The sequence below is a fragment of the Macaca nemestrina genome, chromosome 12 (genome assembly GCF_043159975.1).
Source record: "Macaca nemestrina isolate mMacNem1 chromosome 12, mMacNem.hap1, whole genome shotgun sequence".
NCBI lineage: Eukaryota > Metazoa > Chordata > Mammalia > Primates > Cercopithecidae > Macaca > Macaca nemestrina.
The window spans coordinates 18,585,257-18,600,894 of NC_092136.1; the positions used below are offsets into that span (position 1 = coordinate 18,585,257).

Here is a 15,638-nt window from a genome sequence, read left to right on the forward strand (position 1 = left end):
TCTCCTTATTCTTTTAGTACCAGTACCTAGAATAATACCTGGCACAGAGGACACACTAAAAAAACTGTTAAGGCCCCGGCCTCACGGTGGCTCAAGCCTGTACTCCCAGCACTTTGGGAGGCCGAGACGGGCGGATCACGAGGTCAGGAGATCGAGACCATCCTGGCTAACACGGTGAAACCCCATCTCTACTAAAAAATACAAAAAAACTAGCCGGGCGAGGTGGCAGGCGCCTGTAGTCCCAGCTATTTGGGAGGCTGAGGCAGGAGAATGGCATAAACCTGGGAGGCGGAGCTTGCAGTGAGCCGAGATCTGGCCACTGCACTCCTGTCTGGGCGACAGAGCGAGACTCTGTCTCAAAAACAAAAACAAAAACAAAAACAAAAAACTGTTGAATAAACGAATTGATGAATGAGTGAGCTCCTTGTATATCTTTCACCTGACATAGAGCTTTGAACATTGAAAGCACTTAATAATACACAAATTCAAAAAGGAAAACTTTATGACTGACATTTTGTACCTAAAATTTCAAATATATGGTTCTCAGGAGACTTGTGTACATGATAAGTATCACTTACATGGCTACAGCATTTAGGGTATACACTACAAACAGAATGTAGTCCTATTAACTAAGTAACTGCTAAAAGTGAATTCTGATTCCATTGTTTGAAAAGTCTCCATCTTAATATGTTTTTTAAAAGAAATTTTCCCCATCCTTAGTTTTGATTTTTTTTTTCTGAGACAGGGTCTTGCTCTGTTGCCCAGGCTGAAATGCAGTGGCACGATCACAGCTCACTGAAGCCTTGACTTCCTGAGCTCAAGGAATCCTCCCACCTCAGCCTCCCAAGTAGCTGGGGCCAGAGGCATGAGCCACTATGCCTGGTGAGTTTTTCTTATTTTTGTAGAGATGTGGGTCTCACTGTGTTGCCCAGGATGGTCTCAAATTCTTGGGCTCAAGCAATCCTCCCACCTTTGCCTCCCAAAGTGCTAGGACTACAGACATGAGCCATGGCAACTGGTGCTTTTTGATTTGTTGCTGTTGTTGTTGAGAATGTTGCCCAGGCTGGAGTGCAGTGGTGCAATCTCAGCTCACTGAAATCACTGCCTCCTGAGTTCAAGAGATTCTCCTGCCTGAGTCTCCCAAGTAACTGGGATTACAGGTGTGCACCACCACGTTCGGCTAATTTGATTTTTTTAATAGAAGAAGAAAGGTGTAGGAACATATTAACCACAAATTAAAAGACTATACAAAAAGCCACTGGCTGACTTGAGAACAAGTTTGTACACAGAGATGACAGTATTACAGAGCATATGTACTGAAATCTTCCACCCTCAATACACTAAAATACTGAAATTTTCATAGTAGTCATAGTTTTTATATCACTTTAGAGTCAATATGCAGAATAATTACAAAATATTTTTCTAGGATCTGCTCAAGTATACAAAAATATAGTTTGTAATATATCAAATATATCTTATGAAATAAACTTAGCAATAAAGCAAATTTCTCCATCACATATCATATTTGCTTATTATTCTAGATAAGCTGGTTTCCTCCTTTCTTTTCAAAAAGCGTATTATTATCACTTTAGTGCTCAAGCTGCCTAAAATGCCTTCTTCCCTCCCTCCTATTCAATTTCTGTCCATCTTTCAAGGTCCAGTCTAAGCTTCCTTTTCTTTCTAAGTTTTAAAATATTTCTCAAAAAAAATAGAGACAGGGTCTCACTATGTTGCTCAAGTTGGTTTTGAACTCCTGGGCTCAAGCAACCCTCCTGCCTTGGCCTCCCAAAGTGCTTGGATTATAGGCATGAGTCACTGCGCCCAGCCTAATCTTCCTTTTCAATGAAAGCTTCCTTCCAACGAGAGCTTCCTAGCCTCTTCCTGATGCTCTGTAGCACCTTTTTGAACCATACATCCCAACACCTGATTACATTCTATAGGATCCCACCCCCTACTTGTCTTCCCAGCTAGATTGTAAGCATCTTGGTAGCCAGGGCGCAGCCTTCTTTCCTATATCTCATAATTTCTAGTACCACTTTGGACACATAGCAGATGCTCAAGCAAAATTTTCCTTTATTAAAGCTATAAAAATAGCTTTGTTTTTACTATGATTATAAAAACGTTATATGCTCATTATAAAAAAACCCAGACAATATAAAAATGTGTGAAGAAAAAAAGTAGTCTCAACACTAAGAGAAAATCATTCACAACATTTCAGTAAACCTCTTTCCAAATATTTTTGTATGTATGTAAACATATAAAGACATAAAGACACATAATTTTATATAAATAGTACTCTACCATCATGCTGTTCTTACAATAAATATAAATGTTCAGTGTCCGCCTAGAATATTATCACATATTTGCTCATCATTGCTTTCTCAATTTAATTTTAAAAGTAGAAACGTACTTTCAAGGAATTATTGGCCAATTAGCATAATACATAAGGCTCTGATCACTGAAATTATATATTTTTCAGACTATGAATTCTTTTGTCATCACATCTATTATAATTATAACATAAATTCATTTTTTCATCCATATATATATGTGTGTGTGTGTGTGTGTGTGTATTCACTAATTAAAAGAGAGCTGCAATACATCCATATATTTTAAAAGATATTGGTCACCTGGTAAACACTTTTGTGGATTACTCATTAATCCTTATACATTTCGTTATACATCTTTCCTGAGGTTTCAATTAGCTAATATGTCTTCACATTCCTTCTTCAAGTGACAAAGCTGATGATAATTACTTTCCTATATCGGTTTCATCTAAATTGGATGGCCTCTTGTTTAAACGACAGTGGTGATGGTAGAGCCTATGTTATATAATTTGTCCATGTAAAATCCATCATATTGAGTTTTTGAGAAATGGTAATTTACAGCTCTAAAGGTTCTTTTTGGTCCTGTGCATCTAGAAAAACAGCTTGCAACCTACTAAGTTCCTTCTGGTCATGCCAGATGAGAATTTCCAGACTGTTTTTCAAATCAGGGCAAGGGGAAAAGAACAGAACAGGGAATCCTTGGCTGCCCCAGCCAGCTTCAAAGAATTCAGTGTGCTGGGAACAGCAGCCAACTGGGTGCGACTGACTGCACCCTTGCTCCAAAGCCAGAGAACAAAGATGAAGAGTGAGGAAATTAAGGAGATTCTTGAAGTGACTTCCCAGGAGGAATCTCAGACCAGCCACACCCAGTCCCTTCATCTTAGTAAATAACTCAGCAAAACTGCAAATGGGCTTAGTGGAGTCCCTAAAGGAACCTCTCCCACAGAGTGGGGGATTTCTTCCTCACTGCTGCTACATGCAACTTCCCCAAACCCAAGCTTGCCTGCCGGGGAAGTGTGTGCTCTCCCCAAGTCACGGCATGTTTATTATATGATGAACAAACAAACAGCAAATGGTTCTTGGAGGGTTTTCTCTATTTCCTGGCAGCAGAAAGAAACCAGCTGTCTTACGGTTTAACTGGGGTTTTGGCCTTTTTAATACAGTTTTTAAAGTTTTTAGTGGAAATACTATTTTCTGTCTTTATCTGATGGTTAAATTGAAATCTGAAGTGCTCCCTCCAAGACAGGCTGAACTGATTGGTAGTGGACTATATAAGTAAGCTCGACCCAGCAGGCATTCATTCCTTTATTCACCCAGTATTTATCAAGCACCTACAATAAGCAAGGTTCAGAATGGGGATCCAAAGATAAAGTATGCAGTCTTTGCCCTCAAGGGAGCTAACAATGATCATTGTCACAATGATAAAAGCAACAGACTTTGACAGAGCAGTTTTTACATACCAGGATTACAGAATGCTCCAGTCAGTTATCAAATCTAGTTTTCACAACACTGAAGTAGTATATTGTCCATTTTATAGATGAGAAAACTAAGGCTTGGAAAAATTAACCTGACCTTGGTCACACAGCCATATCCAATAAAAAAGGCACTTGAACGTAGGGCCATTTGACTCTAAAGTCTTTCTCTTTAGTGCCTCACACAGAGGTAAACAGATAGTTGATATTACAAATTTACAATCTAGAGGGGGAAAAAGGAAAGATAAAAATCCACTTATTCTTAATTCCACACAGCATTTTATGAAAGGGATTATGTATTTGCCAATAACTAAATATAAGGTATGACAGGACAAGTGCCCTAAGAGGTCGCTTTTGAATGGAGGCAGGGGAGGGAAAGGAGAGGAGGAAATGGGAATCTACTTGAGCTGGGTCTATTTGAGGATGGGCAGGACTGTGACAGACAGACACAGGGGAAAGTTCTACATGGTGGGAAAGCAAAAACAGAGTTGTGAAAGGGGGAAAGCACAGAGTGTTTGGGGAAAGTGAGTGTTTCTGTGTGGCTAGAGTATAGTCTTATGAGTAGGAGAGTAGTGGTTGGAAAAGCTGGTGTCGGGTCATGAGTGGTCTTATGATAGTCATAAATTCATATTTCATTAGGCAATATAGAACCATTGATGTTCTCAGCAGAAGTGACAAGCCCAGGGCTGTGCTTCAGAGAATTACATTTCCAACAGTCTTGCAGGAGTTCTCAAGCTTCAATGTGTATGAGAACTACCTGCAGAGCATTTAAAATGCCTCGGTCCCAACCAAAAGGATTCTGATTAAAGTGGCCTGGGGTGGGACCTGGGCAACAGTATTTTTTAAAAGCACCCTAGCTGATAGTAATATGCAAGCAGGGTTGAAACCACTTAATGTTTCCCAAACTTGAGTGATCCTAAGAATCATCTGAAATGCCTGTTAAAATTAATTCCCGGGCCCCTTGCCTGCTGGCTGTGGTCGAGTAGGTTTGAGGTGGGATCAAGGAATCTGTCTTTTTGACAACCTCCACAAGGTGTCTAATTAGCGTTCTAAATTAGGGTCAGGCAGTAGCAGTGGGAATCAAGAGCAGGTTATGCCAAGCAAAAGAAAACTGGAAAATATTAAATTTTCAACATTATTTATATTTGCTTTTATATACGTCCAGCTTTAAACCCACCAAAACAACCAAATTGGAGTATGGTTTATTAAACTGACATCTTTAACCTAAGGTGGTTTTATTTGATTCATAGTGTATAAACTTTAACTTAATCATTTACTTTTGTTTCTAACAGAACAACAAGAGCAAGAGATTTCAGAAGCCTAAGAGGTATCATTCAATTTCTGGTACATCTAGGTATCATTTATCTACCTATCTATCTATCTATCTATCTATCTATCTATCCATCCATCCATCCATCCATCCATCCATCCATCCATCCATCCACACACCCACCCTGTTTGAGATGGTGTCTCACTCTGTTGCCCAGGCTGCAGATCAGTGGCTATTTACAGGCACAATCATAGTGCACTTATGGCCTCGAACTCCTGGGCTCCTGGGCTCAAGTGAGATTACAGGCATGTGCCACTGTGCCTGGCTTGGTAGATCTACTTTAGAGAATGGGTTTAATAATGTTGTGTGTTACAGTCTCACTTCGGCCTAACTTTAAAATTAAAAAACAATGACAACAGTCGGGTGCGGTGGATCATGCCTGTAATCCCAGCACTTTGGGAGGCCAAGGCAGGTGGATTATGAGGTCAGGAGTTCAAGATCAACCTGGCCAACATGGTGAAACCCTGTCTCTACTAAAAATACAAAAATTAGCTGGGCATGGTGGTGCATGCCTGTAATCCTAGCTATTTGGGAGGCTGAGGCAGGAGAATTGCTTGAACCAGGACCCAGGAGGCAGAGGTAGCAGTGAGTGAGATCTTGTCACTGCACTCCAGCCTGGGCTACAGAGCTAGACTCTGTCTCAAAAATAAATAATAAATAAACAACAACAACAACAACAAACTCTTGTACTTTCAAAGAACTTCCAAAATCTGCTTATTATGTCCTTCAAAGCATGAAACATCCAATAAACAAGTATTATACATCCCTCTCTAATAAGAATTATTATTTTAAAATTTTAAACCAGGTGGAGTAACTATTTTTTCTCTTGAAGATAGGTAAAATGGAACTTAACTTGTAGCTACTTTACCTTCATCTGTAAAAGAATGAAAGAAGAAATAAAATCACACTGGCAATGCATTCTTATGCCTTAACTACTACAATTACATTTTGGGCTAGAAAATTATACATTCATCTCAGAGACTAAATGACACAAAATGTATATATGTTCATTTAGCAGCAGAGCATAATGGCTAGAACATTTGACTGGCAACCAGAAGACTTGAATTTAGTCTTGGTTTTACAGGTACTACCAAGTGATTAGGAGACCTTGGCTTCAATTTTTACATTTACACAATGGGGAAGGGTTGAAGTAGATCAGTAGTTTTCAAACCATGTTCCACAGAAGCTTAGAATTTTGCAGAGGCACTTAGAAGTTTCTATAAAAGTTTAATTTCAATTCTCATTAAAAACATACTTTTATTTAAAGTCTATAAGAAAAACAAAATGTACACTAAATATGTTGCACAGTAAATGTTAATGTATATACATTATCAACCTGTGCTCACAGGCTAACTCATTGGTGGAATTTCTCCTACTCCACAAATATACATATATTTGCAACTGTAAATATGCCACTGATTAGGAAGTTTTTATCTGCTCTGGTCTTTTTCTTTTCTTTTTAATCCAGGACTATATTGGCATAAAGGCTGAGATTACATAAAATCTTTATACTGGATGAGAAGACAGATGTTGTCAAGTTCTCCTTTTACTTACATGATCTGGGTATGGAAGCAAATGCAAAGTAGATTTATTATTTTATAAAATGCTTGATAATTACAAAATGGAAGTCTTTAAGTGTTAAGATACTAACAAAGGAGTATGAGGTAGTCATATTTGTACCGTGACTGGAAAGGCAATGGCAGAAAAAAATTCAAGGAGTAGAGGATCATATAAAAGAGAAGGCCAAAAATACTGTGTAGATAAGCACTAGCAGTTAAAATTATACAAGCAGTTTTCTTTTCTTTTTTTTGAGACGGAGTCTCGCTCTGTCACCCAGATTGGAGTGCAGTGGCGTGATCTCGGCTCACTGCAACCTCTGCCTCCTGGGTTCAAGCAATTCTCCCGCCTCAGCCTCCTGAGTAGCTGGAATTACAGGCATGTGCCACCATGCTCCACTAATTTTTGTGTTTTTAGTAGAGATGGTGTTTCACCATGTTGGCCAGGCTGGTCTTGAACTCCTGACCTCAAATGATCTGCCCACATCAGCCTCCCAAAATACTGGGATTACAGTCATGAGCCACCATGCCTGGCCAAAATTACACAAGCAGTTTTCAAAATTAACATTTACATTTTAAAAAATATTACACTGGCTAACATACAGATTGATACAGGCTGTCAATTTTATTAGGACGAAGTCTTTAAGCTGCAGATCTTTCTGAGTTATTTGCAGGGATGTAAGCAGTTGTATCAAAATTTATTCTTTTGTACTAAAGTTTCCTGATTGACATAAGGCAGGTATCAGGACAATTGTAAAAAAAAAAAAAAAAAAAAGTAATTACAAATATTTCTACCTTAAACTAAAATCCATTGAATAAAAGTTTATCAATGTGGAAATTTTACTGATATTTTAAATAAATTAGATGGCTCAGTTTGATAATGCAGGGCAACACGGCCACACTCACAACTTCAGATAAAATGTTAATGATGAATCAAAACAGGTTTTGGACTCAACATGCAAAATAAAATGAATCTTTCTGTGCTGAAACTGTGAGTTAAAAAGAAGACCTCTGTATTAGTCTGCCCAGGCTCCATAACAAATACCATAAACTGAGTGACTTAAACAGCAGAAATTAATTTTCTCACAGTTCTGGGGACTAGAAGTCTAAGATCAAGGTGCCAGCAGAGTTGGTGTCTGGTAAAGGCTCTCTCCTTGGTTTGCAGACAGCTGCCTTCTTACAGTGTCCTCACATGGAGGGGCATGGGCAGCTCTCTGGTATCTCCTCTTACAAGGACACCAGTTCTGGTGTCTCTTCTTGCAAGGATACTAATCCTTCCTATCTGATGAAGTCCTACTCTTATCACCTCATTTAACCTTTATTTCTTCCTTACAGGAGGAATTTCTTCAAATATAGTCACATTGGAGGTATAGCTTCAACATGGGAATTTGGGAGGCAGACACAGTTCAATCGTACTAGCCTTTGAGTTATCTGATATTTTCAAAAAATAACACCATTGAACAACTTATATATGATGTTATACTATACATTTATTTGTCTCCAAACAATAAAATTTTTAAACTAGCTGAGAAAATTTGTTGACTTCTCCAGAGTGATTACTCATTAATTAGGAATGTGAGCAACTCAGCTTTGAAACACAAATTTACTATCACTCCCTTTCTGAACATTAGTAAAGCTAAAAAAAAGATTAGTCAAAATGTTAAAAACAAATCTATTAGTATTTGAAGCTACTTATCTGTATGAATCTCAATTTTTTCACACACTTTTACCTTAAAACCAAATAAAAGTCCTCAACCTCATCAATAGGTTCTTGGAAACTGACTTTAAGTGAAACAAGGTATAATAAAACCAATTTCATCCTAGGCGAATTGACATAAACAAGAGTTAAGTTCCTATGGCATATTTCTGGTCACAAATAATCACCCAACTTCTAAATGAAGACCCCAAACACCTCTAATATTAAACATTGAAATAAATGTGGGCCATACATACATTTAAGAAAGGTTAATAACAACAAGTAAGATTACCCAATTTTTAGTGAATCACTGAATGACGACAGTTGTAGTGGTGGTGGATTAAATCAAGGAATAGATGTTTGCAAGTAGAAAAATTTAAGGAGCACCTCTTCCTACCAGGAATTACAAAACAATCACGAATATGGTGGGCTGGCTGAATGCTTTCATACTGCATCACTTATTGTTGTGCAGTTGTATGATTATCATCTACTTTATAAATCTGTATTTGATAATAGTTTGTATTCATTCGTTTTCCAACCTGCTTATTCCAGCTTAGGGTTGCAGGTGGCCAGAGCCTATCCTGGAAGCCTGAGACACAAGGTGAACCGCCCTGGACAGGACATCATTCCATCTCAGGGAGCACACACACACACCAACATTCACTCACACTGGGACCACTTAGTCACACCAATGAACCCAATACATACATCTGTGGGAGAAAACTGGAGTGCCCAGAGAAAACCCATGCAGACATGGGAAGAATGTGAAAACTTCACACAGACAGTGGCCCCAGCTGGGAATCAATTTTTTTTCTCATCAATGTTATAATGCAATTATGTTATTTGAGGACCTGCTGTACTGAAAAACTTTCCCCCTAAGATCAGGAACAAAACAAAGATGCCTGCTTTCACTACTTCTATTCATCATAGTACAGGAAGCTCTAGCTGGAGCAATTAAGGAAAAAAAAAGGCATCCAAATTAGAAAGAAATAAAATAACCTCTGTTCACAGATGATATGATATTATATGCAGAAAGCCCTAAAGGTTACACACACACACACACAAAAAAAAAAACTGTTAGACCTAATAAATGAATTCAGCAAAGATGCAGAATACAAAATCAAGACACAAAAATCAACTACACGCTGGGGTGGTGGCATGTCCCTGTAATCCCAGCTATTTGGGAGGCTGAAGCAGATGAACTGCTTGAACTCGGGTGGCGGAGGTTGCAGTGAGCCGAGATCACACCACTGCACTCTAGCCTGGGCGACAGAGTGAGACTTTGTCTCAAAAAAAAACAAAACAAAAATCAATTATATTTTTATAAATTAACAATGAAAAATATGAAAAGGAAACTAAGAAAAACAATTCCATTTACAATAGCATGAAAAGAATAAAATACTTAGTAATAAATTTAACCAAGGAGGTGACAGACTTGTATACTGAAAACTACAAAACATCGCTGAAAGAGGCTGGGTGTGGTAGCTCATGCCTGCAACCCCAGTGCTTTGGAAGGCAGAGGCAGGAAGATTGCTTAAGGCCGGGAGTTTGAGACCAGCCTGGGCAACAGAGTGAGACCTCATCTCTAAAACAAATAAAAAATTAGCTGAGTTTGATGGCACAGGTGGGAGGATTGCTTGAGCCCAGGAGTTCAAGGCAACAATGAGCTAGGATTGTGCCACTGCACTCCAGCCAGGGCAACAGAGTAAGACACTTTCTCTTAAAAATATTGCTGAAAGAAACCAAAGATGACCTAAATAAATGGAAACACATCCTATGTTCATAGATTAAATGACTTAATATTGTCAAGGTGATACTACTACTAAAAGTGATCTATAGATTCACTGAAATCCTATTGAAATTCCAATGGTATTTTTTTAATAGAAAAAACCATTAATAAAATATCTTTAAAAGGACCAAGAATAGGCAAAACAACCTTGAAAAGGAACAAAGTTGGATGACTCACACTTCTTGATTTGAAGACTTATTACAAGGCCGGGTGCGGTGGCTCAAGCTTGTAATCCCAGCACTTTGGGAGGCTGAAGCAGGCGGATCACAACGTTGGGGGTTCAAGACTAGCCTGACCAACATGATGAAACCGTGTCTCTACTAAAAATACAAAAATTAGCAGGCATGGCAGCATGCGCCTGTAATCCCAGCTACACAGGAGGCTGAGGCAGGAGAATTGCTTGAACCTGGGAGCTGGAGGTTGTGGTGAGCTGAGATCGCGCCACTGCACTCCAGCCTGGGCGACAGAGTGAGACTCCGTCTCAAAACAAACAAACAAACAAACAAACAAACAAACAACCAAAAAAACCCCAACTTATTACAAAGCCACAGTAATAAGGACAGATAAACCAACAAAAGAGAATGCAGATCCCAGAAACAAAAATCCTCATATATATGGTCATTTAATTTTTGACAAGGGTGCCAAGGGTACCATTCAATGGGAGAAATGACAGTCTTTTCAACAAATGGTGTTGGGAAAACTGAATATGTACATGCAAAAGAATGAAGTTGGACCCTTACCTAATACCTTACATAAAAATTAACTCAAAATTGATCAAATACCTAAATTTAAGAGCTAAAATTAGAACATTCTTAGAAGAAGACATAGGGGAAATCTCCATGACACTGGATTTGAAAATGATTTCCTGGATATGACACCAAAAACATATGGGGCAAAACAAAAATAGATAAATTGGACTTCATCAAAATTAAGAACTTTTGTACATCAGAGGATATGATTTAAAAAAAAGTGAGAAGATGACCTACAGAATAGAAAAAAATATTTTCAAATCATATACCTGATAAGGAATGAATATCCAGAATACATGAAGAACTCCTACAACTCAACAACAAAACAGCCTGATTCAAAAATGGGCAAAGGGCTTGAATACATATTCCTCTAGAGAAGATATAAAATGGCTAATAAGCATATGAAAAGATACTCTACATCACTAGTCATTAGGGAAATGCAAATCAAAACCACAACGAGATACCACTTCACATTCTTTAGGATGGCTATTATCAGAAAAATAGAAAATAGCAACAAGCATTATTGAGGATGTGGAGAAACTGGAACCCTTATGCATTGCTGGTGAGAATGTAAAATAATATAGCTGCTGTAGAAAACAGCACAGCAGTTCCTCAAAAAAATTAAACATAAAATTACCATACGATACAGTAATCCCACTTCTAGTTATGTGCCCAAAGTAATTGAAAGCAGGTTCTAGAAAGATATTTGTACACTTATGTTCATAGCAGTATTATTTACAACAGCCAAAATGTAGAAACAACTCAAGTGGCCATCAATAGGTGAATGAATAAACAAAATGTGGTATATATACACAATGGAATATTATTCAGCCATAAAAAGGAATGAAATTCGGATACACATTACAACATGGATGCACTTTGAAAACATCATGCTAAGTTACATAAGTGAGACACAAAAGGACAGATATTGTACACACTTATCTGATATATCTAGAATAGTCAAATACATAGAGACAGAAAGTAGAGTGGTGGTTTCTAGGCACTGGAGGAGGAGAGAAATGGGAGTCATTGTTTAATGGCTACTGAGTTTCAGTTTCACAAGATGAAGAGTTTTGGAGATAGAGGGTAATAATGGTTGCACAACACTGTGAATGTACTTAATGCCACAGAACTGTCCACTTAAAAATGGTTAAAATGGTAAATTTTGTTATATGGATTTTATGCCCATAAAAAAGATTTCTCAAATTAAAAAGTGGTAAATAGTAAATTTTGTTAGATATTTTACCACAATAATAAGAAAAACCATATATATATATGGTTGCAGTGAGCTGAGATCACGCCACTGCACTCCAGCCTGGGCAACAGAGTGAGACTCCGTTTCAAAACAACCAACCAACCAACCAACCAAAAAAACCCCAACTTATTACAAAGCCATAAATATATATATATATATAAATATATATATATATATATATATTTAAGACCTAGTTTCAAGATGAAATGATTTCTAAGGTCCCTTCTAATTCTAAAATTTTATGTGATATGGAGATATCAAGGAGAAAAGAGAAAGAGAATCTATTAATAGTTGAGAAAAAAGCTCCTGACTGAATTAAGAGTATAACTTTACCTTTTAGTGATTATAAATGGACCAAGAAGCTCTAGCAATGGTAGCAAACTCCAGTGCCTACAGACGACGTGCAGGGAACGTCAGCAGGTGAAGCAGGGCAGCTTGGGTTGGTGGTAAATCTGAGACCATATGCCCTGTCTAAAGGGAGCAGCTGCATCTCTGCCCTGGTGAACTGTCTCCCTGCAGGAATGTGGGCATGGTGCTGGGAGGATTTTCCATTCTTCAAGTGAAACTGAAATTGAGACTTTTATGTGAAACATTGGCATCTAATTGAATCTAAATATTTTTAACACTGCAAGCCAAAGAAGATACATCTGTAGGCCAAGGCATGTGTAGTTAGCTGACTACTAGTTTGTGATACCTTTCATGGAGTGAAGGTAAAAACCCAGAATACAAAAGAAGGAATGGAGGTACTATTCACCAGTGTTTAAAGTTTGATTATGGATAATGATCTACATCTTTCAAATCCTTATTTTGGAATACTGAATATTATTTTAATTAGGTGTTATTTACTATAGTATGGCTTTGATTGGGCTGGTTTTTAGTGGGGCACTTTGAACATGAGGTTTAGTACCTGGTATATAGCATTTTGTCAATAAGATTTATTAATTTAAATCAGAAGTTCCTATATAATATAGAAAAGTTAATGTAAAGCAGATTTTAAAAACTAACCTATCTTCTGATAAAATGAATGATAATATAATCCATTCAATAATCTATCTTCTGTATCATTATGGGGAAATGGTAAGCCTTCATATTATATAACAAAAAAATCACTCACCTATATTAGGTGCTAGGGATATAATTACTGGCAAAACAAACAAGGTTCCTGTCCTCATAAAGTTTATAATTTTAATAAGGGAGATGGACATTAAGTGTCATTCAAGTAAATACTGAATCAGAAACTGTAATAAATGATATGACTAAAAATCAGAGGATAGTCTGAAAAATTATAATGGAAGGACCCAATTCAGATAAGGGAGGGAGTCACAGAGAAGGCTTCTTTAAGGACCTGACCTTTAAAACTAAAACGTACAGGTATTATGTATGGAGGGTTGAGGAGTTTCAGGTGGGAGAGAAGATGGTGACAAAAGCATTCCAGGAACGCTTGTGTAACAGCCCCAAATAACCAACATCGAAAAAAAAGAGAACATTAAATAGGGGGAAAGATTAAAGTTATTGGAGGTAGAGAGGTGAATGATTTGAGGGGTCATCAATTGTCAATTTTCTCCCTGGAGAAAAGATTTTGAAGAAGGAAATAAACATGAAAAACGAAAGGAAAATTAGGAACTGAGGAGAAATAAACAAAATGGGAGCTAGGAAATAGGCACTGAAATTCTTGTTGATTGTCTACACCCAGTTTCCAGGAGAAAATGAGGAGAGGCGATGCACTGGTTGGAGCAGGTGAACATAATTGGCTGGTGGGGCCCACATTAGTGAAGAGACCACACGGAAGGGTTCTTGTTTGTTTAAAACATTACAGAAGCAACAATTGCTCTTTAATAATTCAAAGACAGCCACCCCACTCCTGTAGTAAAGCACTATTAATCCTCACTGAATGATTTTTACTGGTGAAGATGAGGCTTAGTGACAAGCAAAATCAAGTGGAAGTTCAAGGCAATTACACAAAGAAGTCAGACCAACAGCTTCATTTCAGCCTAAAGTGTCTGCATTTTCCCTTGACATCACTTTGTCCACCATAAACATTAGATATTTTAGAAAAAGTAACAGATTTTTATCACATAATCAGATAGACCCACTGCAATTCCCTGATTCCTAGAATGTAAGCTCTATAAAAGCAGGGATTTTTGTCAATATTCTGATCATACAGCAAAGTTGACAAGAATAAAAATTTCTGTCTGTCCCAGTCACTGCTTTATCACCAGCAACTGATACATAAATGTTTGTCGAATGAATAAATATGAACACAAAACCACTGTCAATTCAGAGTGAAACATAAAAGATAAAAGGAAAAAAAAGGAAAGGAAAAAAGCAAGGAAGGGATGAAACTGGTCATACTTTACATCCTGGCATTCATTCTTGACTCTTTCTCTGCCACATCCCTCACCCAGTCAATCAGCAAATCCTGTCAAACCAACTTCTTAAATAGCTCTTCATTTTCATGGTCATTTTTGTTATACTATAAGAGTCTCCTAACTGGTCTTTGTTTTCACTTTTACCTGCCTTGCATTCTATTTTCCATGCTTTTGTCTGTGTTACATGTGAAAATACCACACAAATGGAGAAGATTCTACTAACTTCAGGAGAAACTTTTTATTTCCATAGGTTTTTGGGGAACCGGTGGTATCTGGTTACATGAGTATGTTCTTTAGTGGCGATTTGTAAGATTTTGTTGCACCCATCACCCAAGCAGTATACAATGAACCCAATTTGCAGTCCTTTATCCCTCACGCTCAACCCATCCTTTCCCCTGGGTCCCCAAAGTCCATTGTCTCATTCCTATGCTTTTTAGTGCACACGAACCCTTTGTAACACCTGGGGTAGCATACACAGCAAGTTGTTAAGAATGTGGACTTCGTGGGCTTGAGAGTGGTGGCTCACACCTGTAATCAGCATTTTGGGAGGCTGAGGTGGGTGGATTGCTTAAGCCCAGGAGTTTGAGACCAGCCTAGGCAACATGGTGAAACCCCATCTCTACAAAAAATGCAAAAATTAGCTGGGTGTGGTATGTGCCTGTATTCCCAGCTACTAGGAGGGCTGAGGTGGGAGGATTGCTTGGGCCTGGGAGGCAGAGGTTGCATTGAGTGGGCAACAGAGTGAGACTCAGTCTCAAAAAAAAAAAAAAAAAAAAAAAGAATGTGATAATGTGAACTTTGTGAAGATGTAGGTTGGAATATGAGCTGTGCTACTTACAAACGCTGTGGCCTTGTGCTAGTTACTTAATTCTCTGACTCTCAGTTTCCTTTTATTTTCCTTTCTTTTTCTTTTTTTTTTTTAGACAGAGTCTCACTCTGTTGCCTAGGCTGGAGTATAGTGGCATGATCTTGGCTCACTGCAACCTCTGCCTCCCAGACTCAAGCGATTCTCCTGCCTTAGCCTCCTGAGTAGCTGGGACTACAGGCATGTGCCACCACACCTAGCTAATTTTTATACTTTTAGTAAAGAAAGGG

General features: G+C 38.0%; 1 protein-coding gene across 11 annotated transcripts in view; it reads right to left on the minus strand.

The window, feature by feature from the left end:
- The window catches only part of CSTPP1 (centriolar satellite-associated tubulin polyglutamylase complex regulator 1), a 230,199-nt gene that overhangs the window by 96,102 nt on the left and 118,459 nt on the right, over nucleotides 1-15,638 (minus strand). The window lies entirely within an intron of this gene.